At 34.1% G+C, this 23,619-nt stretch overlaps 18 non-coding genes across 18 annotated transcripts; 9 read left to right on the top strand and 9 right to left on the bottom strand.

The window, feature by feature from the left end:
* The first annotated feature begins 14,157 nt into the window (after positions 1-14,157).
* Positions 14,158-14,228, top strand: Trnag-gcc (transfer RNA glycine (anticodon GCC)). Its single transcript has one exon. It is a non-coding gene; the product is annotated as a tRNA-Gly (tRNA).
* Positions 14,229-14,558: 330 nt separating this feature from the next.
* Trnae-uuc (transfer RNA glutamic acid (anticodon UUC)) lies at positions 14,559-14,630 on the bottom strand. The gene has a single exon. It is a non-coding gene; the product is annotated as a tRNA-Glu (tRNA).
* Positions 14,631-15,257: 627 nt separating this feature from the next.
* Positions 15,258-15,328, top strand: Trnag-gcc (transfer RNA glycine (anticodon GCC)). The gene has a single exon. It is a non-coding gene; the product is annotated as a tRNA-Gly (tRNA).
* Positions 15,329-15,658: 330 nt separating this feature from the next.
* Positions 15,659-15,730, bottom strand: Trnae-uuc (transfer RNA glutamic acid (anticodon UUC)). The gene has a single exon. It is a non-coding gene; the product is annotated as a tRNA-Glu (tRNA).
* Positions 15,731-16,357: 627 nt separating this feature from the next.
* On the top strand, positions 16,358-16,428 carry Trnag-gcc (transfer RNA glycine (anticodon GCC)). The gene has a single exon. It is a non-coding gene; the product is annotated as a tRNA-Gly (tRNA).
* A 330-nt stretch (positions 16,429-16,758) lies between these two features.
* Trnae-uuc (transfer RNA glutamic acid (anticodon UUC)) lies at positions 16,759-16,830 on the bottom strand. Its single transcript has one exon. It is a non-coding gene; the product is annotated as a tRNA-Glu (tRNA).
* Positions 16,831-17,457: 627 nt separating this feature from the next.
* Trnag-gcc (transfer RNA glycine (anticodon GCC)) lies at positions 17,458-17,528 on the top strand. Its single transcript has one exon. It is a non-coding gene; the product is annotated as a tRNA-Gly (tRNA).
* A 330-nt stretch (positions 17,529-17,858) lies between these two features.
* On the bottom strand, positions 17,859-17,930 carry Trnae-uuc (transfer RNA glutamic acid (anticodon UUC)). Its single transcript has one exon. It is a non-coding gene; the product is annotated as a tRNA-Glu (tRNA).
* A 627-nt stretch (positions 17,931-18,557) lies between these two features.
* On the top strand, positions 18,558-18,628 carry Trnag-gcc (transfer RNA glycine (anticodon GCC)). Its single transcript has one exon. It is a non-coding gene; the product is annotated as a tRNA-Gly (tRNA).
* A 330-nt stretch (positions 18,629-18,958) lies between these two features.
* Trnae-uuc (transfer RNA glutamic acid (anticodon UUC)) lies at positions 18,959-19,030 on the bottom strand. The gene has a single exon. It is a non-coding gene; the product is annotated as a tRNA-Glu (tRNA).
* A 627-nt stretch (positions 19,031-19,657) lies between these two features.
* Trnag-gcc (transfer RNA glycine (anticodon GCC)) lies at positions 19,658-19,728 on the top strand. Its single transcript has one exon. It is a non-coding gene; the product is annotated as a tRNA-Gly (tRNA).
* A 330-nt stretch (positions 19,729-20,058) lies between these two features.
* Positions 20,059-20,130, bottom strand: Trnae-uuc (transfer RNA glutamic acid (anticodon UUC)). The gene has a single exon. It is a non-coding gene; the product is annotated as a tRNA-Glu (tRNA).
* A 627-nt stretch (positions 20,131-20,757) lies between these two features.
* Positions 20,758-20,828, top strand: Trnag-gcc (transfer RNA glycine (anticodon GCC)). The gene has a single exon. It is a non-coding gene; the product is annotated as a tRNA-Gly (tRNA).
* A 330-nt stretch (positions 20,829-21,158) lies between these two features.
* Positions 21,159-21,230, bottom strand: Trnae-uuc (transfer RNA glutamic acid (anticodon UUC)). Its single transcript has one exon. It is a non-coding gene; the product is annotated as a tRNA-Glu (tRNA).
* Positions 21,231-21,857: 627 nt separating this feature from the next.
* Positions 21,858-21,928, top strand: Trnag-gcc (transfer RNA glycine (anticodon GCC)). The gene has a single exon. It is a non-coding gene; the product is annotated as a tRNA-Gly (tRNA).
* A 330-nt stretch (positions 21,929-22,258) lies between these two features.
* Positions 22,259-22,330, bottom strand: Trnae-uuc (transfer RNA glutamic acid (anticodon UUC)). Its single transcript has one exon. It is a non-coding gene; the product is annotated as a tRNA-Glu (tRNA).
* A 627-nt stretch (positions 22,331-22,957) lies between these two features.
* Trnag-gcc (transfer RNA glycine (anticodon GCC)) lies at positions 22,958-23,028 on the top strand. The gene has a single exon. It is a non-coding gene; the product is annotated as a tRNA-Gly (tRNA).
* A 330-nt stretch (positions 23,029-23,358) lies between these two features.
* Trnae-uuc (transfer RNA glutamic acid (anticodon UUC)) lies at positions 23,359-23,430 on the bottom strand. Its single transcript has one exon. It is a non-coding gene; the product is annotated as a tRNA-Glu (tRNA).
* Positions 23,431-23,619: the final 189 nt, after the last annotated feature.

Here is a 23,619-nt window from a genome sequence, read left to right on the forward strand (position 1 = left end):
TGTAAATATAAAAAAGAAACAGTGGGTAATTGTCAATGAGACAACCCAACTAGACACCAAATGACACAGAAATTAACAACTATAGGTTACCGTACGACCTTCAAAACTGAGCTAAGCTTATATTGCATAGTCAGCTATAAGAGGCCCCGAAATGACAAATGTAAAAAAATTCAAACGAAAAAACTAACGGCCTAATTCATGCACAACATGATGAACGAAAAAAACAAATATTTAACACAGCAACAAACCACAACCACTGAATTACAGGCTCCTGACTTGGAACTAAGTATGACTACGGCGTCTTCTACAATATGAAAAGTATTTGAATGTCCATATAGAAATAAAAGCAAAAGTTAGAAATTTTAAAACACATTTATTTATCAAATTAATGATTTTATAAAAATCGACAAGAATAGTAAATAAGTAATACCAATCTTTTGAATTAAATTTTTCAAATATGACGACAAATTCCCAAGGTGTGTAAACACAGTTTTCTATCTGAAGAATCATTTCATTGCAAGAGGAACAAAATGAGAAGTTTATTTAAATTTGTAGATATTTAAAACTGTTTTGTTAAGTGCGTGATTAAAATTTCAGGACTTTTAATTACAAACTGCATCACTCTATGATAAAATCAATAGACGACGCATATTTCATTTGAATTTTCGCTATATTGTATAGTATACCAACTAGAAAATTGTTATGATATCGAGTGACTAGTTTTATCTGCATGTTAATTAAAAAATTCATAAATTGCCGATAAGTGACGTTTGAACAAACCCACAAAATTTAAAATATAAACAATGGAACAATGAGATATCGAGTAATGATAAAAGCAAACCATACAGATACGTTATTCTGATATGGTAAAATAACTATGTGTCTGACATTTCATTTAGGTGGTACCTAACACTACAGGGAGATAACTCTGTAATATCAGCTAAACGTTTTAACTACGTTGCATTGTAAAAGCAATGTAAATGCTTCTCAATGATCAAAATTAGTGTTTGTCAAACTGCTATATAACCAGTTTAATTTTTCTGATAAAACGCTGGGTTCAAATGTTTTGATTTTTTCATATTTTTGTAAAAGGGTCAAAGTAAATACTTTGTCAAAATGTTATGAACATTAAACGAGCCAAATTAATTTTAGGGAAAGTGTTCATAGGAGATTTAAACTAACTTTGAAGATTTATTTGGTGGATGCCTTGTTATCATTATCTTGTCGGTCTCTTTCTTGTGGAGTAAGTATAGCCCAGTCTTTATTTTTTATATGTAGATTATGTGGATTTGTGTTGTTTTCCTTTCGTTCTTTGACATGGATCTGTCGGCCTTTCTCTGACTTAAGAGTTTCGATTTTCTCTCTGGTATCTTTACCTCATTTGTAAGTATTCGGGTGATTTTTTGGATTCGCGAATTAAATTGATCGCGAAAATAATTACCATCAATTAAAAAAGAATTGCATTCAAGTGACAAACACAGTTTAAATATAAAATGTTTAAAGACTGATCATTTGCTGTAAATATTGTGCATGCAATAAATAGATCTTGTTAAAGATAAGCCCTAATCAAATGAAATGCTATTAATTTTTTCAGCATGCCAAGGACAATTTCAATGTGGTGATTATTGTATTGACCAAAGCATGGTCTGTGATTGTGTATGTGATTGTCCTGATGGCTTAGATGAGTCACTGTGTTGTAAGTACTTTTTTCTTTCACAACAAAAAATATATTTTTTTCTGATTTTTTTCGTTAAGAACGGAAATTGCGGCTACCTCAACATACGATAATATTTAGATATGTAATTACAACAGATATCATATACTACAATGGCGTTCCAAAATAAAAGTTTGCAAGTGAAAGGAAACAATGCAAACAAGTAAATCTGAAAAAAGGGCATACAATAAAACAAACATTTACATGGACTTCGTAAAAAAAGACGATGAAAGGCAGACAACACCATGACAAATAAAAATTTGATGAAAAGAAAAACAACAGTAAGCAAATCATAAACAAGAATGTGTCCATAGTACACGTATGCCTCACTTGCACAATTATTTTCGATGTTCAGTGGACCGTGAAATTTGGGTCAAAACTTTAATTTGGCATTAAAATTAGACAGATCATATCATGGGGAACATGTGAACTAAGTTTAAAGTTGTTTTGACTTCACCTTCATCAAAAACTTTCTTGACCAAAAACGTTTATCTGAGGCTGGACAGCGGGACGAACATCATGCTTCTAGGTGGGGTATAAAAACTTAAATTTTTCAGTAATACGAAACCCAAGAATAATGATGAGGGGCAGTTTCTATATAATTATACCCAAAAAAGCTTTCTAATCCGCAAAATTTGACATCATAGATAACTTTCGAGTTCGTTGCATTTCGGTCAACAATTTTGTTTTAGTGAACACCATTCGTGTGTTTAGGGGCATCGTCACTTCCTTTTCGTATGGAGCGGTTGGTTGAAAAAAATATCATGCTGAATTGCATGATTTGTTTTGGCAAATTAAATTCTTATAATTGATAATCTGCACTGCTGTCATTAGGGAATTGGAATAAAGTGCCTACGTGACAAACATTATTTCTAGTTCATCAAGCTCCCAATTCATTAAAAAAGAAAAGTAAGAAATAAAAATTAAAAATTTAAAATTAAAATAAGACCATGTGAATTTGTTATCGCAATAAAAGCAGTGACAAAACATGGTGTCATATGAATAACCAAGTACACGCTCAACATAATTCTGTCACATAGTTCCTTCACATTTGAAAAATATCTCACTAAAGCCATGCTTGTGATGTTAGTGGTGCTATAATGTAATGATAGTTTAGTTTTACGAATACAAATATGTTAATGCCACATTGAAACTAATAATGTATTGTTGACGGAAACAGTGGACAATGAAAATGTGTGTATTAAGAATCGCATATATGTTTTTCTTCTTCGGCACAATAAAATATAAAAGTTCCAGTGATAATTATTTTAGATCGATGTTTGACAAGTGAAGTACTATAAATATGTGCATATTACAGGGATACTAGCTTTATCGTATATTCAATTCTTTAAAATCCTTTAAACATCTGATATACATACTACAAATAAGTCCTATCAAATATCCACATACCGAGTTCTGTACCAACGCGCATTCGATATCAGCTCTTCTAAACTTTATCATCGGTATAAAGACATCATTCGTAAATATAGCTCAACATGCAGACTTTTTATACGTTCAGGTATTTCACATCCAATTTTTTATGGAAATATTCTTTATAAAGCACAAAGGTGTCAGTATTCACCTCATAAACTTACAAAACCTTTGAATAGACTTATTAAGAAGGGATATAATTACGATACTGTTGTCAAGTCATTAAAGATTGCATATTTTGGCGTTAATATTGAGTCACTGATAAGGTCTTTGCGTCGGAACTAAACACATTTATTCTAAAAACAGTTGTTGGCATGACACGGGTTATGTTCTTCTCATATATGTTATGATGGTATGATACTAAACCCCTTACGGGAAGGATTGTGCCTGATGTTCATATGATGAAATCATAATCTTTCAGTCAGTTTAATTGAAGTCTGGAGCTGGCATGTCAGTTAACTGCTAGTAGTCTGTTGTTATTTATGTATTATTGTCATTTTGTTTATTTTCTTTGGTTACATCTTCTGACATCAGACTCGGACTTCTCTTGAACTGAATTTTAATGTGCGTATTGTTATGCTTTTACTTTTCTACACTGGTTAGAGGTATAGGGGGAGGGTTGAGATCTCACAAACATGTTTAACCCCGCCGCATTTTTGCGCCTGTCCCAAGTCAGGAGCCTCTGGCCTTTGTTAGTCTTGTATTATTTAAATATTAGTTTCTTGTGTACAATTTGGAAATTAGTATGGCGTTCATTATCACTGAACTAGTATATATTTGTTTAGGGGCCAGCTGAAGGACGCCTCCGGGTGCGGGAATTTCTCGCTACATTGAAGACCTGTTGGTGACCTTCTGCTGTTGTGTTTTTTTTTATTTTGGTCGGGTTGTTGTCTCTTTGACACATTCCCCATTTCCATTCTCAATTTTATTTGACCCTCTGGGTGATATTGATCTATTAGATTTATACAGCATGTAGTACTATATTATCGTCTCACATACCAGGGTTGTAATTTGAGAACGCCAAACGCGAGTGTCCGAATAGTAGCGTTCGAATATCAGATCATTTAATATGGACATAAGATCATTAGAAACGAAAGGCATATGCATTTGGAATATAACGAAATTTTAAATAAAATATGAAATAATATCACAAGTTTAAGTTGTTAAGGGAACTTTCAAACATAATGTATCTTTTGAATCTTGGCTACCAGTCGCATCTATGATTACATTTTTAGAATCGAAGTTCTGATTTCAAAATACCAGCCAAAAAGCATACTAGTATTTAGAAAAAAAGACAGATTGGTTTCAAAATGGAAACAATCTAAAAGAACGATACATATGATAAATATGGCTTGTGTTTATTTTATATAAAATTGAACATAATCGTAAAGAGGTTTTTCGGTATTAATATGAATAAGACTTTTTTTCAATTTCAGATCCTAAAAGTAGGACAATGTGTGAGTCTACCGACTTATACCAACTTGTATGCCCTCATGTTTTGGGAAAGATGGTATCTTTGGATAAAGGTCAGTCATTACTGGCTAGATTTCAAGATTCAACGCTTTTAGTTGTAGAACTAGGCTATAATTGTTCCTATACAACAGATCTGAAAAAGATTGTTGGGGATGTCTACTTTCAGGCCTCACAGTTAAAAGAGGAACTCGAATACTGTACAGACGTGACTTTCCGGAAACTGTTTTGTGACTCGTTAGTAACATACAATATCACTTATACAGACGATTTTGAAGTTCCATATTTCAAAGGTTTGGATATTTTTTTTACAGATGAAATTGAGCAGTGTACGATGAAGTTCCAAAATTTTTTATGCCTGAAAAAATATCGTCTAAATCAAGATAATATGATATTTTTCCTTCTGAACATGACATCTTGCTGGGAGCATTTGTCTTTTACAAATCAACAAGTATTTATCATATCTCTACATGATAATCACATTGACAACCCTGTTTTATTTGAAGGAAGAATGTTATCGGGAATGAGTCAAGGTTACCATCGGCATCAGCTAATTCTGTTAGCAGACGATTCGTGTATAAAACCATTTTATCAGTATGTTCAATTACAAGGTTACCAGAAAAATGAAACAGAATATCTCCTAAGTATAGGCAATATCATGGAATTTAAATCAGAATTCGACTGTCTTAAAATTTATTACCAATGTATAGGGGACTCATATGAAATTATAAGTCTATCGATCCTAGAATCCCCAATGTCCTATGCAGAAATGGTATTAGTCGTAGTTGTAACTATTTTTAATATTTTTGTACTATCGATATTTCTACGAAAGGAAAATAGATCACCAGTGGTCATTCTCCTTTCTGCTTTGGCAATATCAGATACTTTATCAGCATTAATTTGGTGTGGTCCAGAATTTATATCTTATTCATTTTACTATCATCAAATGGGTTTTACAAATGGCAAACTAATACGTCTTTTATTGGATTATCCGTTCTGTGTTTGGTATAGCATTGTCAATATTATTTCTGATGGTTTTCATTTATTGTCCATTTTAATCACAATAATCTCTTGTCTACAGAAAACAGCAGTTCTGATGTTTCCATTATGGAGCAGGGAATACCTAACCAATAGGGTCATCCTAATATGCATAATTTTGTCAGTCATGCTAGCTACAGCCTTGACCATACTTTTAATTATGTTGCCGCTTCACTGGATGAGAGAGATTGACGGTCATTGTTGTCTAGATTTAGAATTAAAAAACAACTCAAAAAGCACATACAGATATTCAGTTCTAGTGGTTAACAACTTGATACTTTTATGTGTGTTCTTAGTTTTGATCTGTACAATGTACATCATATGTAAATTAACCATCATAAGAAAAAACTTACCTTGGAAAGATCATCCAACTGTTACACGTAGAAATCGAATATCTGCATTGACTATTGCTTTCATATGCATTGTTTTCATTTTGTCGGAAATACTAAACAGTGCAGTTTGTATATTGTATTTCCTTTCTTCAAACGAGACATTACGCGGAAAGCTGATACCATACAGACATCTTAGTCTATCGATAGGCTTTGCAATGAACTTTATAGTATATCTAGTGATGGGTCAGCAGTTTCGACAAAAAATTTCTGCAGGTGCCCGGTCTATGTTTATACTTGAATGTTTTAAATAATTCTTTGCTTTACTGCGCATGTCTATCTGATAATTTATAATTGACTAAAAGGAAATGTTTAGTAAATGTCAATGTCGGGCAGACAATTTAACGTCTTTATTGCGATCAGACATGGCTGTTTATAGAAACAGCTTTCAGAGTTAGATGGACATCCCCCACTGCAAGGAAGAACTGATAGACAAAAAAATCAAATGAGCATACGACTATACATGAGTTCGCCCTTGACAACCCTGTTATAATAAAGCAAGTGACATAACACATTCTCATAAAGATCAGAAATGCTTAAAGAGTGTATGAGTTGAATATTTCCTTTGGTATCTTTCGTCCCTCCTTTTTAAAGGCAAGAATAATAGCTTGTTTGCCCTTTCCTATAAAACAAGTATTTATGGATAGTATCATGACAGTTTTTTCCGGTACGGGATACTAGTGTCACATACTTTTACAAATGTGTTTCATTCTTTCATTTTTGTCTTTAGATAAAACAATATACCTACATTATATGGTTTGCTATTGACCCCCTACGATTCCATAGATGGTTAGTAAAATCCATAGGGGTGAGGCCAAAAATGAAAATCCAGGTTGCTTTGAAACAGTTATAAACAAATCTCAAGATGACTATCTGAATTTAGTCCGAAATAATTATTCTAGCTTTGTTTACCTTGATTAAAAAAATTGTTAAATTTGTCAGAAATATGCCTAACAACATAAGAACCTGGGATTCAGTAAAATCAATATAAATATATACAGGTGAGTTAGCTGTACAGTTTTATGAAAATCGAAAATAATTTGAAAAAGTAATAAACAAATTTAAAGTTAACTATCTGAATTCAGTCCGACTGAAAGTTCTAGCTTTTGTTTTACCTATTAATTGAATTCTCAAATTTGAAAGCAATTTATCAAACTACCAAACAACCTCGTATTTTGTAAGATCAAAGTATAATTAGGTTAGCTGTAGAGTTTCATCAAAATCCAAGTTGACTTGAAAAGTTATAGAAATAATCAAAGATGACTCTCTAAATTTAATCATTTATTTATCTATTGATTTAATTCTTTTATATAACAGCAATGAATTAAACAACCAAATAACCTGGAATTTTGTAAGATCTATATCTAATTTAATTAGATGGGCTGCTTCAGACCAGTCAAGACTAAAAAAATTTAAGGTCAAGACTAGTCGAGATAGGTCGAGACTGGTCGACACTGGTCTAGCCTTGGTCGAGACAATTTCAGACTAAACCAAGATCTATCTAATGCCTATCGTTTTGTTGTGTCTATATTCTAATCGTAAGTGTATAACATCATCAGAATTTTCTTAGTTTTTCTATTCGCCATACATATGGAAAATCTCTTTGAAAAAAAAACAAGTATCGACATGATTCCGACAAATACTCATTGTTTATCAAAATACCATAGTGAAACGTTCTGCTTAGTAGTATTGGTTTTTATAAGAAGAAGGCAAAAAACTTCATTATAGATACCAGGAATAAATTTACAAAACACTCATCAGTGACGCTCCAATCAAAAATGTTATAAAAGGCCAAATAAAGAACGAAGTTGAAGAGCATTGAGGACCAAAATTCCTAAAAGTTTTGCCAAATACAGGTAAGGTAATCTATTCATGAGGTTAAAAAGCCTTAGTTTCAAAGGATACCAAAGGGAAATTTAAACTCATAAGTTTAAAATAAGCTGACAAAAAGTAGAGGTGATATCACGTGCCACGGAAGGGCAATTAATAATAAGTCAAATAACCATGGTTGCATATGTTTGATCCACTTATTGTACAGCTTTTATCAAATTAAGTCCACTTGTTTATGTATGTATGTATGTATGTATGTATGTATGTATGTATGTATGTATGTATGTATGTATGTATGTATGTATGTATGTATGTATGTATGTATGTATGTATGTAAAATGGGTTGTACAATAAAATATAGTTATTTACTATTCATCTGAATAAAAAATGTAGAATGTGTTCAAAACATTTTGAAACAACGTTTACATGATAAATGTGCAATGCAATATATTCTTTTCTATTCAACGGCAAACTATAACATTTTGAATTGTTGTTTAATAGTCTGGTCTGAATATTGTACAATATATAGTTATATCTATCAAATTGGAGAAAAAGTGTGAAGTTGTTCAATATAATTTGAAAAATTAAACAAATGGTGTTTATATTATACAATTTTTTTTTAACGGAAAGGATTGCAAATGTAATTTAAAACAGGTTGAACCAGTGTTATTCAGTGAATGGGTTTTACAATACAGTTATGCTTGTTTTTTTAAACTGGGAAGAATATATGTAGAATTTGTTAAAAACAGTTTGAATCAGTGTTATTAAAATAGTTTGAATCAGTGTTATTAAAAATAGTTTGAATCAGTGTTATTAAAAATAGTTTGAATAAGTGTTATCAAAAATAGTTTGAGTAAGTGTTATTAAAAATAGTTTGAATCATTGTTATTAAAAATAGTTTACATGTTGTAGAATATAGTTATATTAATTAAAATTCGAAAAGTAAATGTCGGATTTGTTTAAGGTGGTACCTAACACTACAGGGAGATAACTCTGTAAAGTCAGGTAAACGTTTTAATTACGTTTTGTTGTAAAAGGAATATTAAGCTTCTCAATAAAAAAAAAATTGTGTTTGTCAAACTGCTATATAATCAGTATAATTTTTCTAACTAAACGGTTGATTCCAAATTTTTGATTTTTTTTATATTTTTGTTAATTTATGAAATTAAACGAGCCAAATTAGTTTAAGTGAAAGTGTTTGGTACTACTTTAAACGGTATATGTTTTGTACAATATAATAGTGTCTATCAAATTAGAAAAACATGTTATGTAAGATTCATTCATCAAAAGTTACAAACAGTGTTAAAATATGGATTGTTCTATAATGTATTAATGTCAAATAAACATGGAAATGAAATTTAGATGTAGCTTGTCTTCAAATATGTGTATAAGTGTTTAAATCATATATGTATTGTACTCATGATATGTTCAAGTCTATCAAACCCAGGAAAAACAAAAATGTGTCCATAGTACACAGATGCCCAATCCGCACTATCATTTTCTATGTTCAGTGAACCGTGAAAATGGGATATAACCTCTTATTTGGCATAAACAAAAGAAAGATCATATCATAGGAAATATGTGTTCTAAGTTTCAAGTTCATCAATAATTACCTTGATCAGAAACTGTAACCTGAAGCGACGAACGAACGATCGAACGAACGAACGAACGAACGGACGGACGGACGGACGGACGGACGGACGCACGGACGCACGGACGAACGGACGCACAAACCAGAAAACTTAATGCCCATAAATGGGGCATAAAAAAGTATTAGCTGTCAGTTTTATTGCTCAAAACAGTTTGAAAGAGTGGTGTTCAAATGCAGTATGTGTTGTAATATATAACTATGTCAATAAACTGGTAAAAAAATATATAAAGCATTTGTTTAACATACTTATATGATTTATTTATATATATATTACTTTTAACTAGCTTTTAGTGACTGCTAGTAACCTTATAGCAGAACTTTTAGTCTTTGTTTTCTTTTTTATTGCTGTACTTTGTGTCGAACTGATGTTCCACCCTTTTTTTCTTTTCAATTGCGTTTTAAAGTTTTATTATTACGGTGTGTGTGCTGTTACTCCAGTGTTCTAGGTTAGGATAGAGAGTTTAGCGCTCGTAAAAATGTTTAACCCCAACCCAACCACATTAGTGTGCTGGTCCCAAGTGAGGAACCTGTAATTCTGTGGTTGTCATTAGTTGCTGTCTGTCATATCTGATTTAATATATTGTTTTGTATATATATTATTCCTTTGGTTTTCTCGTATGAATTTGCCACCACTGGAGCATGCCGGATTACTCTTTGTTGGCGAGTTTCGGGTTGGTAAGCCTTTGATTTTCTTTGTAGTGCATGTGAACTGTAATTTTACTGTGAATAAATAGATACGCAGGATAAACATGAGACAGAATACAAACTTAACCAGAACGACATCAAAAGGGCAACATACACACAAAAGAGATGATTTCAGTTTCCCAATTGTGAACTTTCCATTTCTATGTAGCAACATTCCATCAGCGCCTGCATACGAAATACATATCACCCAATTGATACGATATTCCCGTACTTGTGTTTCCTATCATGATTTCCTTGATAGAGAGTTGCTGCTCACAAGGAAGCTATTAAACCAAGAGTTCCATATGGTGAAGTTCAAATCATCCCTTTTACGGACGCCATCACGAGTTGGTTGACTGTTATGGAATAATCGTTTCACAGATGATATCGGTTAGGTTCCTTATGTCGTTACTACAATCCCCTTCCCTTTTCACGAATGTGACATACCGAATCAGACTATTTACCGGATTTGTAATAACATAAGCAACACGACGGGTGCCACATGTGGAGCAGAATCTGCTTACCCTTCCGGAGCACATGAGATCATCCCCAGTTTTTGATGGGGTTCGTGTTGCTTAGTCTTTAGTTTTCTATGTTGTGTCTTGTGTTCTATTATTTGTCTGTTTGTCTTTTTCTTTTTTTAGCCATGGCGTTGTCAGATTATTTTCGATCTATGAGTTTGACTGTCCCTTTGGTATATTTCGCCCCTCCCATACAGCCTTTACCAATAGGCAGGTGTCTATACAATATTTCAATCAATAAATCTTTCCAGTACGCAAGATTATTAGTTACATAGTGTGCTAGTGACCTAATACGGTATATATGGGGTCAGTAAATTCCATATGGGGTGAGAACGAAGCTCGAATCCCCATATGGAATGTATTGACCCCATATATATACCGTATTACGTCACTAGCACACTATGTAACTAATTTATCTGACCGACTATCTTAACGTGTAAAATTTAGACTAGTGACCTATCAAAATGAGCAATCCAGCCTTCATTAAGAAACTACTTCCATTGATCCTACAAGAATCGCTAACGATAACTACTTGTTAGGTTTAAATGTGTTTAATGAATTTATTTCAATCTTAATTGTCAATTTCTTCGTCTGTTGAAACTTTTAAGATTTTCTCAGTTCCGTTTTGTTTTTATAAAGGGACTTAACATCACTACTAACCGTGTATGAAATGAGCCCCGCCTCCCTTCTACCTAATATGGAATATAAAGGGACGTAACTCCACTACTAACCGTGTACGAAATAAGCCCCGCCTTCATACTAACCTAATATCAAATATACACGGTCTTCACGCGGACGCTTTTAACCAATCACATTCCTAGAAATGTATAGGAGGTAAGATAATTGTAAATGTACTTGAAAGAAACAATCAAAGAACTTTGATCTACAAGATCTACTATCTACAATATACTATCTATATGATATGCTATCTACAATTTACTATCTACAGTATACTATCTATATGATATGCTATCTACAATTTACTATCTACAGTATACTATCTCCAAGATATACTATCTACAAAATACTATCTAAAGGATTCTTTCTACAATATACTATCTACAAAATACTAGCTACAAGATTGTATCTACAAGATACTATATACAATATGATATCTGCAAATACTATTTACAAGCTATACTACAAGATACTATCTACAAGATACTATCTACAAGATATACTATCTACAATATACTATCAACAAGATACTGGTTTATTATCTACAAGATACCGGTATACTATCTACAAGATACCGGTATACTATCTACAAGATACCGGTATATTATCTACAAGATACCGGTATACTATCTACAAGATACCGGTATACTATCTACAAGATACCGGTATACTATCTACAAGATACCGGTATACTATCTACAAGATTCCGGTATACTATCTACAAAATACTATCTACAAGATATACTAGCTACAAGTAGTTATCAAAGGGACCAGGATTATAATTTAGTACGCCAGACGCGCGTTTCGTCTACACAAGACTCATCAGTGACTCTCATATCAAAATATTTATAAAGCCAAACAAGTACAAAGTTGAAGAGCATGGAGGATCCAAATTCTGCTTTCTACAAGATATACTTTCTACAATTTCTAATATCTACAAAATATTATCTACAAGATGTACTATCTACAAGTTCTTCTTCCGATAGCTACAAGATCTGGTATCTAAAAGATTTATTATTTATAAATCAAAATAACAACAACTATTAACGCATGACAAAAGACAACCACAGAAGAGATTCTTGACTTGGAAAATGCATCGAGGTTAATTATTTCTTTTAAGAAATTAATCCACACTATTTCAATTTAGATCATTGTTTTCTCTTTCAATATGTTATCTTCAAGCACCAATAATCTACAATGTAACACGCTTATTTCTTCAAATTAATATACGTATAGAATAAAGGGTTTAATGAAAATAGTTGTAACCATCTGGTCCGTACCATGTTGACAAGATGCAGTCCAAAACAACTCATATAACGTCCCGATATAGTCATCGCGAACGAAATATAGTTAAAATCTTTGGAATTATTTTATCTCTGATTATCAAAACTATGATTTTCAGATCAGTTGACTACATTATCAACATAAAAACCCGAGAACCTGATTATTTAGTAACAAAATCTACTAAAAAAACAGATCAATTTACCAACAAAATTCATATAAAAAAACCAAGAACATAAAAACAATGATTGTTTCGATAATCAGGTTATCATTATCCCGACGACTCTAATATGTCTAAATCCTAAGACTACCAACAACACGTTATATGAATATTGGATGAACTACACCTTGACCAGATGAATTCAACAATTATCGTTATTTTATGTATAGTTTACTGATATGAAATTCAGGAAATGAGTCGTATAGATAGCAGTTTATTGCAGCTTTTAGGTCATAAATGGAATGCGAAAAAAGTTAAAGTCGATGCCAAATACAAATTTAAGAGCAAGATAAAAATTTGAACATCCGAACGGGCAAAAGCCGCTCCCCCCAAACACTATTTCCAATTACAGGACGATCTTTGTGTTAATTTTTTTTTAATATCAAGGCTCTGAAGAAAAATTTTATATTTTGAAGTCTCACAATCTTAAAATACAAATATGATTTTTTAAGTTTGTTTAAAATTTAAATATTTATAAAATTGGCCAATTATCAATTGATATTAACTGACTACTTTCATAACTGTTAAGAGATGATTAAACAAAAACGCCGCCAAAAAATCTACATTTTGGAAATGATTTTTAACTTGAACATGTTGAAATGAATAAAATCTGATAAAGGAGTATCAACACAATACAACAATAATTATTGTAATTAAAGTGTCATATCTTAACTTTAGAAAAATAAATGTGACAGAAGTCAACAATAGATATTTTTTTATAAAATGCTTGTTATTTTAAAAGTAAAACATCCTGATTGTAAACATGTACCTGCTATAATATAATTAAAATATATATTTTTTCAATCTTCCACTACTTATAATGTCAGTTAAAGTGGAAGTAAAGGGTCATTTAAAAAAGAAAAACACAAGGAAGATTCAAATTTAATTACAGATTAGCATTAAATGTTAAATATATGTAAATTGTAAACGGTCCCTCATTAAGGTTTAAGTCAGTAAATTAAAAGGTCCCATTAAGGAAAGGGAAAGAAATGTATTTCAATTCCTATAGCGGGGTCAATTTAAGGTCGGCATCCTGTAAAAGAGTTCCATATTCATACATGTATGATAATATAGTTCCATCCGTAAACATTCAATCACAACACAGATGAAACTATAACATGTTTTTCGTGTTTCTACATGTTGTACCGACAATAATGTATAATAAACATGCCATCTATCATACATACCATGTAACACGTGGTAATCATGTACTGTCCTTATATGATCGAGTTAGACATCTTGGGTTATAAGCATCGGTGGTTCAGTGGTAGAATGCTCGCCTGCCACGCGGGCGGCCCGGGTTCGATTCCCGGCCGATGCATTTCTTTTTTCTTATCTTTGCCACTTTCTAATGTACCAACTGGCAATGAAGAATGAGGAATGCAAAGCATTACAGTTTCAATACTTAACAATAATGGACGTTTGTTTGAAATGTGCGACGGTGTTACAACATATAAAGAACTACTACGGTCTTTTTTGAAAGTGTTCGTTTACAAATCTATGTCATTCAAAGGATGAATTATTTTCTTTGTCAGATGAAAGTCAGAAAGGTCTTAACTAAATAATCTCCTCATCTGAAACTCAACTTTTTTTCCCTTAATGGCATGTATTACAACAACAGTAATGTGATAAAGATGACCAAAAACTAAAGCTCCGATGCCGGGAATCGAACCCGGGCCGTCTGGGTGAAAACCAGAAATCCTAACCACTAGACCACATCGGACTTAGTATAACTACCTTAATTTAAGCTACATATAAGCAAGGTCAAGAATAGTTGATTACTTTGCTTAAACCATGTTTGTGTCAACATATGATTTGATAACTGTGAGGTGAGAGTCTGCGTGAAAGTATGTTATTTCAAAGTTAATCCTTTCTACCTTTCTTATCCACACTTAAAGCAGTAATGCTTTGAAAGTGTTTTTTGTTCGATCTAAAAAAAAAAAAAATCTCACGGCATTGGTAATGTACAGGTAGTTTGTCGGCAAAACCTTCCAACCTGAAATTTATGTACAGTGGACGCGTAATTAATGTTCATTCACAGAATTGGATTAATTAACCACTCCCCCTTTTTACATCTTAATTTTCATTGTGAAGCGGTTTCATTTGAATAAGACGCGAAACCGCCGGCATACTAAGCATAGCATTTGAGTCGCGAGATTATGTCGCAGATTACCAATTGAATAAGTACTAAATGCCCGTCGATTTTCTCTTGTCAAACATGTTTTTCGTGTTTCTACATGTTGTACCGACAATAATGTATAATAAACATGCCATCTATCATACATACCATGTAACACGTGGTAATCATGTACTGTCCTTATATGATCGAGTTAGACATCTTGGGTTATAAGCATCGGTGGTTCAGTGGTAGAATGCTCGCCTGCCACGCGGGCGGCCCGGGTTCGATTCCCGGCCGATGCATTTCTTTTTTCTTATCTTTGCCACTTTCTAATGTACCAACTGGCAATGAAGAATGAGGAATGCAAAGCATTACAGTTTCAATACTTAACAATAATGGACGTTTGTTTGAAATGTGCGACGGTGTTACAACATATAAAGAACTACTACGGTCTTTTTTGAAAGTGTTCGTTTACAAATCTATGTCATTCAAAGGATGAATTATTTTCTTTGTCAGATGAAAGTCAGAAAGGTCTTAACTAAATAATCTCCTCATCTGAAACTCAACTTTTTTTCCCTTAATGGCATGTATTACAACAACAGTAATGTGATAAAGATGACCAAAAACTAAAGCTCCGATGCCGGGAATCGAACCCGGGCCGTCTGGGTGAAAACCAGAAATCCTAACCACTAGACCACATCGGACTTAGTATAACTACCTTAATTTAAGCTACATATAAGCAAGGTCAAGAATAGTTGATTACTTTGCTTAAACCATGTTTGTGTCAACATATGATTTGATAACTGTGAGGTGAGAGTCTGCGTGAAAGTATGTTATTTCAAAGTTAATCCTTTCTACCTTTCTTATCCACACTTAAAGCAGTAATGCTTTGAAAGTGTTTTTTGTTCGATCTAAAAAAAAAAAAAATCTCACGGCATTGGTAATGTACAGGTAGTTTGTCGGCAAAACCTTCCAACCTGAAATTTATGTACAGTGGACGCGTAATTAATGTTCATTCACAGAATTGGATTAATTAACCACTCCCCCTTTTTACATCTTAATTTTCATTGTGAAGCGGTTTCATTTGAATAAGACGCGAAACCGCCGGCATACTAAGCATAGCATTTGAGTCGCGAGATTATGTCGCAGATTACCAATTGAATAAGTACTAAATGCCCGTCGATTTTCTCTTGTCAAACATGTTTTTCGTGTTTCTACATGTTGTACCGACAATAATGTATAATAAACATGCCATCTATCATACATACCATGTAACACGTGGTAATCATGTACTGTCCTTATATGATCGAGTTAGACATCTTGGGTTATAAGCATCGGTGGTTCAGTGGTAGAATGCTCGCCTGCCACGCGGGCGGCCCGGGTTCGATTCCCGGCCGATGCATTTCTTTTTTCTTATCTTTGCCACTTTCTAATGTACCAACTGGCAATGAAGAATGAGGAATGCAAAGCATTACAGTTTCAATACTTAACAATAATGGACGTTTGTTTGAAATGTGCGACGGTGTTACAACATATAAAGAACTACTACGGTCTTTTTTGAAAGTGTTCGTTTACAAATCTATGTCATTCAAAGGATGAATTATTTTCTTTGTCAGATGAAAGTCAGAAAGGTCTTAACTAAATAATCTCCTCATCTGAAACTCAACTTTTTTTCCCTTAATGGCATGTATTACAACAACAGTAATGTGATAAAGATGACCAAAAACTAAAGCTCCGATGCCGGGAATCGAACCCGGGCCGTCTGGGTGAAAACCAGAAATCCTAACCACTAGACCACATCGGACTTAGTATAACTACCTTAATTTAAGCTACATATAAGCAAGGTCAAGAATAGTTGATTACTTTGCTTAAACCATGTTTGTGTCAACATATGATTTGATAACTGTGAGGTGAGAGTCTGCGTGAAAGTATGTTATTTCAAAGTTAATCCTTTCTACCTTTCTTATCCACACTTAAAGCAGTAATGCTTTGAAAGTGTTTTTTGTTCGATCTAAAAAAAAAAAAAATCTCACGGCATTGGTAATGTACAGGTAGTTTGTCGGCAAAACCTTCCAACCTGAAATTTATGTACAGTGGACGCGTAATTAATGTTCATTCACAGAATTGGATTAATTAACCACTCCCCCTTTTTACATCTTAATTTTCATTGTGAAGCGGTTTCATTTGAATAAGACGCGAAACCGCCGGCATACTAAGCATAGCATTTGAGTCGCGAGATTATGTCGCAGATTACCAATTGAATAAGTACTAAATGCCCGTCGATTTTCTCTTGTCAAACATGTTTTTCGTGTTTCTACATGTTGTACCGACAATAATGTATAATAAACATGCCATCTATCATACATACCATGTAACACGTGGTAATCATGTACTGTCCTTATATGATCGAGTTAGACATCTTGGGTTATAAGCATCGGTGGTTCAGTGGTAGAATGCTCGCCTGCCACGCGGGCGGCCCGGGTTCGATTCCCGGCCGATGCATTTCTTTTTTCTTATCTTTGCCACTTTCTAATGTACCAACTGGCAATGAAGAATGAGGAATGCAAAGCATTACAGTTTCAATACTTAACAATAATGGACGTTTGTTTGAAATGTGCGACGGTGTTACAACATATAAAGAACTACTACGGTCTTTTTTGAAAGTGTTCGTTTACAAATCTATGTCATTCAAAGGATGAATTATTTTCTTTGTCAGATGAAAGTCAGAAAGGTCTTAACTAAATAATCTCCTCATCTGAAACTCAACTTTTTTTCCCTTAATGGCATGTATTACAACAACAGTAATGTGATAAAGATGACCAAAAACTAAAGCTCCGATGCCGGGAATCGAACCCGGGCCGTCTGGGTGAAAACCAGAAATCCTAACCACTAGACCACATCGGACTTAGTATAACTACCTTAATTTAAGCTACATATAAGCAAGGTCAAGAATAGTTGATTACTTTGCTTAAACCATGTTTGTGTCAACATATGATTTGATAACTGTGAGGTGAGAGTCTGCGTGAAAGTATGTTATTTCAAAGTTAATCCTTTCTACCTTTCTTATCCACACTTAAAGCAGTAATGCTTTGAAAGTGTTTTTTGTTCGATCTAAAAAAAAAAAAAATCTCACGGCATTGGTAATGTACAGGTAGTTTGTCGGCAAAACCTTCCAACCTGAAATTTATGTACAGTGGACGCGTAATTAATGTTCATTCACAGAATTGGATTAATTAACCACTCCCCCTTTTTACATCTTAATTTTCATTGTGAAGCGGTTTCATTTGAATAAGACGCGAAACCGCCGGCATACTAAGCATAGCATTTGAGTCGCGAGATTATGTCGCAGATTACCAATTGAATAAGTACTAAATGCCCGTCGATTTTCTCTTGTCAAACATGTTTTTCGTGTTTCTACATGTTGTACCGACAATAATGTATAATAAACATGCCATCTATCATACATACCATGTAACACGTGGTAATCATGTACTGTCCTTATATGATCGAGTTAGACATCTTGGGTTATAAGCATCGGTGGTTCAGTGGTAGAATGCTCGCCTGCCACGCGGGCGGCCCGGGTTCGATTCCCGGCCGATGCATTTCTTTTTTCTTATCTTTGCCACTTTCTAATGTACCAACTGGCAATGAAGAATGAGGAATGCAAAGCATTACAGTTTCAATACTTAACAATAATGGACGTTTGTTTGAAATGTGCGACGGTGTTACAACATATAAAGAACTACTACGGTCTTTTTTGAAAGTGTTCGTTTACAAATCTATGTCATTCAAAGGATGAATTATTTTCTTTGTCAGATGAAAGTCAGAAAGGTCTTAACTAAATAATCTCCTCATCTGAAACTCAACTTTTTTTCCCTTAATGGCATGTATTACAACAACAGTAATGTGATAAAGATGACCAAAAACTAAAGCTCCGATGCCGGGAATCGAACCCGGGCCGTCTGGGTGAAAACCAGAAATCCTAACCACTAGACCACATCGGACTTAGTATAACTACCTTAATTTAAGCTACATATAAGCAAGGTCAAGAATAGTTGATTACTTTGCTTAAACCATGTTTGTGTCAACATATGATTTGATAACTGTGAGGTGAGAGTCTGCGTGAAAGTATGTTATTTCAAAGTTAATCCTTTCTACCTTTCTTATCCACACTTAAAGCAGTAATGCTTTGAAAGTGTTTTTTGTTCGATCTAAAAAAAAAAAAAATCTCACGGCATTGGTAATGTACAGGTAGTTTGTCGGCAAAACCTTCCAACCTGAAATTTATGTACAGTGGACGCGTAATTAATGTTCATTCACAGAATTGGATTAATTAACCACTCCCCCTTTTTACATCTTAATTTTCATTGTGAAGCGGTTTCATTTGAATAAGACGCGAAACCGCCGGCATACTAAGCATAGCATTTGAGTCGCGAGATTATGTCGCAGATTACCAATTGAATAAGTACTAAATGCCCGTCGATTTTCTCTTGTCAAACATGTTTTTCGTGTTTCTACATGTTGTACCGACAATAATGTATAATAAACATGCCATCTATCATACATACCATGTAACACGTGGTAATCATGTACTGTCCTTATATGATCGAGTTAGACATCTTGGGTTATAAGCATCGGTGGTTCAGTGGTAGAATGCTCGCCTGCCACGCGGGCGGCCCGGGTTCGATTCCCGGCCGATGCATTTCTTTTTTCTTATCTTTGCCACTTTCTAATGTACCAACTGGCAATGAAGAATGAGGAATGCAAAGCATTACAGTTTCAATACTTAACAATAATGGACGTTTGTTTGAAATGTGCGACGGTGTTACAACATATAAAGAACTACTACGGTCTTTTTTGAAAGTGTTCGTTTACAAATCTATGTCATTCAAAGGATGAATTATTTTCTTTGTCAGATGAAAGTCAGAAAGGTCTTAACTAAATAATCTCCTCATCTGAAACTCAACTTTTTTTCCCTTAATGGCATGTATTACAACAACAGTAATGTGATAAAGATGACCAAAAACTAAAGCTCCGATGCCGGGAATCGAACCCGGGCCGTCTGGGTGAAAACCAGAAATCCTAACCACTAGACCACATCGGACTTAGTATAACTACCTTAATTTAAGCTACATATAAGCAAGGTCAAGAATAGTTGATTACTTTGCTTAAACCATGTTTGTGTCAACATATGATTTGATAACTGTGAGGTGAGAGTCTGCGTGAAAGTATGTTATTTCAAAGTTAATCCTTTCTACCTTTCTTATCCACACTTAAAGCAGTAATGCTTTGAAAGTGTTTTTTGTTCGATCTAAAAAAAAAAAAAATCTCACGGCATTGGTAATGTACAGGTAGTTTGTCGGCAAAACCTTCCAACCTGAAATTTATGTACAGTGGACGCGTAATTAATGTTCATTCACAGAATTGGATTAATTAACCACTCCCCCTTTTTACATCTTAATTTTCATTGTGAAGCGGTTTCATTTGAATAAGACGCGAAACCGCCGGCATACTAAGCATAGCATTTGAGTCGCGAGATTATGTCGCAGATTACCAATTGAATAAGTACTAAATGCCCGTCGATTTTCTCTTGTCAAACATGTTTTTCGTGTTTCTACATGTTGTACCGACAATAATGTATAATAAACATGCCATCTATCATACATACCATGTAACACGTGGTAATCATGTACTGTCCTTATATGATCGAGTTAGACATCTTGGGTTATAAGCATCGGTGGTTCAGTGGTAGAATGCTCGCCTGCCACGCGGGCGGCCCGGGTTCGATTCCCGGCCGATGCATTTCTTTTTTCTTATCTTTGCCACTTTCTAATGTACCAACTGGCAATGAAGAATGAGGAATGCAAAGCATTACAGTTTCAATACTTAACAATAATGGACGTTTGTTTGAAATGTGCGACGGTGTTACAACATATAAAGAACTACTACGGTCTTTTTTGAAAGTGTTCGTTTACAAATCTATGTCATTCAAAGGATGAATTATTTTCTTTGTCAGATGAAAGTCAGAAAGGTCTTAACTAAATAATCTCCTCATCTGAAACTCAACTTTTTTTCCCTTAATGGCATGTATTACAACAACAGTAATGTGATAAAGATGACCAAAAACTAAAGCTCCGATGCCGGGAATCGAACCCGGGCCGTCTGGGTGAAAACCAGAAATCCTAACCACTAGACCACATCGGACTTAGTATAACTACCTTAATTTAAGCTACATATAAGCAAGGTCAAGAATAGTTGATTACTTTGCTTAAACCATGTTTGTGTCAACATATGATTTGATAACTGTGAGGTGAGAGTCTGCGTGAAAGTATGTTATTTCAAAGTTAATCCTTTCTACCTTTCTTATCCACACTTAAAGCAGTAATGCTTTGAAAGTGTTTTTTGTTCGATCTAAAAAAAAAAAAAATCTCACGGCATTGGTAATGTACAGGTAGTTTGTCGGCAAAACCTTCCAACCTGAAATTTATGTACAGTGGACGCGTAATTAATGTTCATTCACAGAATTGGATTAATTAACCACTCCCCCTTTTTACATCTTAATTTTCATTGTGAAGCGGTTTCATTTGAATAAGACGCGAAACCGCCGGCATACTAAGCATAGCATTTGAGTCGCGAGATTATGTCGCAGATTACCAATTGAATAAGTACTAAATGCCCGTCGATTTTCTCTTGTCAAACATGTTTTTCGTGTTTCTACATGTTGTACCGACAATAATGTATAATAAACATGCCATCTATCATACATACCATGTAACACGTGGTAATCATGTACTGTCCTTATATGATCGAGTTAGACATCTTGGGTTATAAGCATCGGTGGTTCAGTGGTAGAATGCTCGCCTGCCACGCGGGCGGCCCGGGTTCGATTCCCGGCCGATGCATTTCTTTTTTCTTATCTTTGCCACTTTCTAATGTACCAACTGGCAATGAAGAATGAGGAATGCAAAGCATTACAGTTTCAATACTTAACAATAATGGACGTTTGTTTGAAATGTGCGACGGTGTTACAACATATAAAGAACTACTACGGTCTTTTTTGAAAGTGTTCGTTTACAAATCTATGTCATTCAAAGGATGAATTATTTTCTTTGTCAGATGAAAGTCAGAAAGGTCTTAACTAAATAATCTCCTCATCTGAAACTCAACTTTTTTTCCCTTAATGGCATGTATTACAACAACAGTAATGTGATAAAGATGACCAAAAACTAAAGCTCCGATGCCGGGAATCGAACCCGGGCCGTCTGGGTGAAAACCAGAAATCCTAACCACTAGACCACATCGGACTTAGTATAACTACCTTAATTTAAGCTACATATAAGCAAGGTCAAGAATAGTTGATTACTTTGCTTAAACCATGTTTGTGTCAACATATGATTTGATAACTGTGAGGTGAGAGTCTGCGTGAAAGTATGTTATTTCAAAGTTAATCCTTTCTACCTTTCTTATCCACACTTAAAGCAGTAATGCTTTGAAAGTGTTTTTTGTTCGATCTAAAAAAAAAAAAAATCTCACGGCATTGGTAATGTACAGGTAGTTTGTCGGCAAAACCTTCCAACCTGAAATTTATGTACAGTGGACGCGTAATTAATGTTCATTCACAGAATTGGATTAATTAACCACTCCCCCTTTTTACATCTTAATTTTCATTGTGAAGCGGTTTCATTTGAATAAGACGCGAAACCGCCGGCATACTAAGCATAGCATTTGAGTCGCGAGATTATGTCGCAGATTACCAATTGAATAAGTACTAAATGCCCGTCGATTTTCTCTTGTCAAACATGTTTTTCGTGTTTCTACATGTTGTACCGACAATAATGTATAATAAACATGCCATCTATCATACATACCATGTAACACGTGGTAATCATGTACTGTCCTTATATGATCGAGTTAGACATCTTGGGTTATAAGCATCGGTGGTTCAGTGGTAGAATGCTCGCCTGCCACGCGGGCGGCCCGGGTTCGATTCCCGGCCGATGCATTTCTTTTTTCTTATCTTTGCCACTTTCTAATGTACCAACTGGCAATGAAGAATGAGGAATGCAAAGCATTACAGTTTCAATACTTAACAATAATGGACGTTTGTTTGAAATGTGCGACGGTGTTACAACATATAAAGAACTACTACGGTCTTTTTTGAAAGTGTTCGTTTACAAATCTATGTCATTCAAAGGATGAATTATTTTCTTTGTCAGATGAAAGTCAGAAAGGTCTTAACTAAATAATCTCCTCATCTGAAACTCAACTTTTTTTCCCTTAATGGCATGTATTACAACAACAGTAATGTGATAAAGATGACCAAAAACTAAAGCTCCGATGCCGGGAATCGAACCCGGGCCGTCTGGGTGAAAACCAGAAATCCTAACCACTAGACCACATCGGACTTAGTATAACTACCTTAATTTAAGCTACATATAAGCAAGGTCAAGAATAGTTGATTACTTTGCTTAAACCATGTTTGTGTCAACATATGATTTGATAACTGTGAGGTGAGAGTCTGCGTGAAAGTATGTTATTTCAAAGTTAATCCTTTCTACCTTTCTTATCCACACTTAAAGCAGTAATGCTTTGA

Source organism: Mytilus galloprovincialis, chromosome 11, assembly GCF_965363235.1.
Source record: "Mytilus galloprovincialis chromosome 11, xbMytGall1.hap1.1, whole genome shotgun sequence".
Classification (NCBI taxonomy): domain Eukaryota; kingdom Metazoa; phylum Mollusca; class Bivalvia; order Mytilida; family Mytilidae; genus Mytilus; species Mytilus galloprovincialis.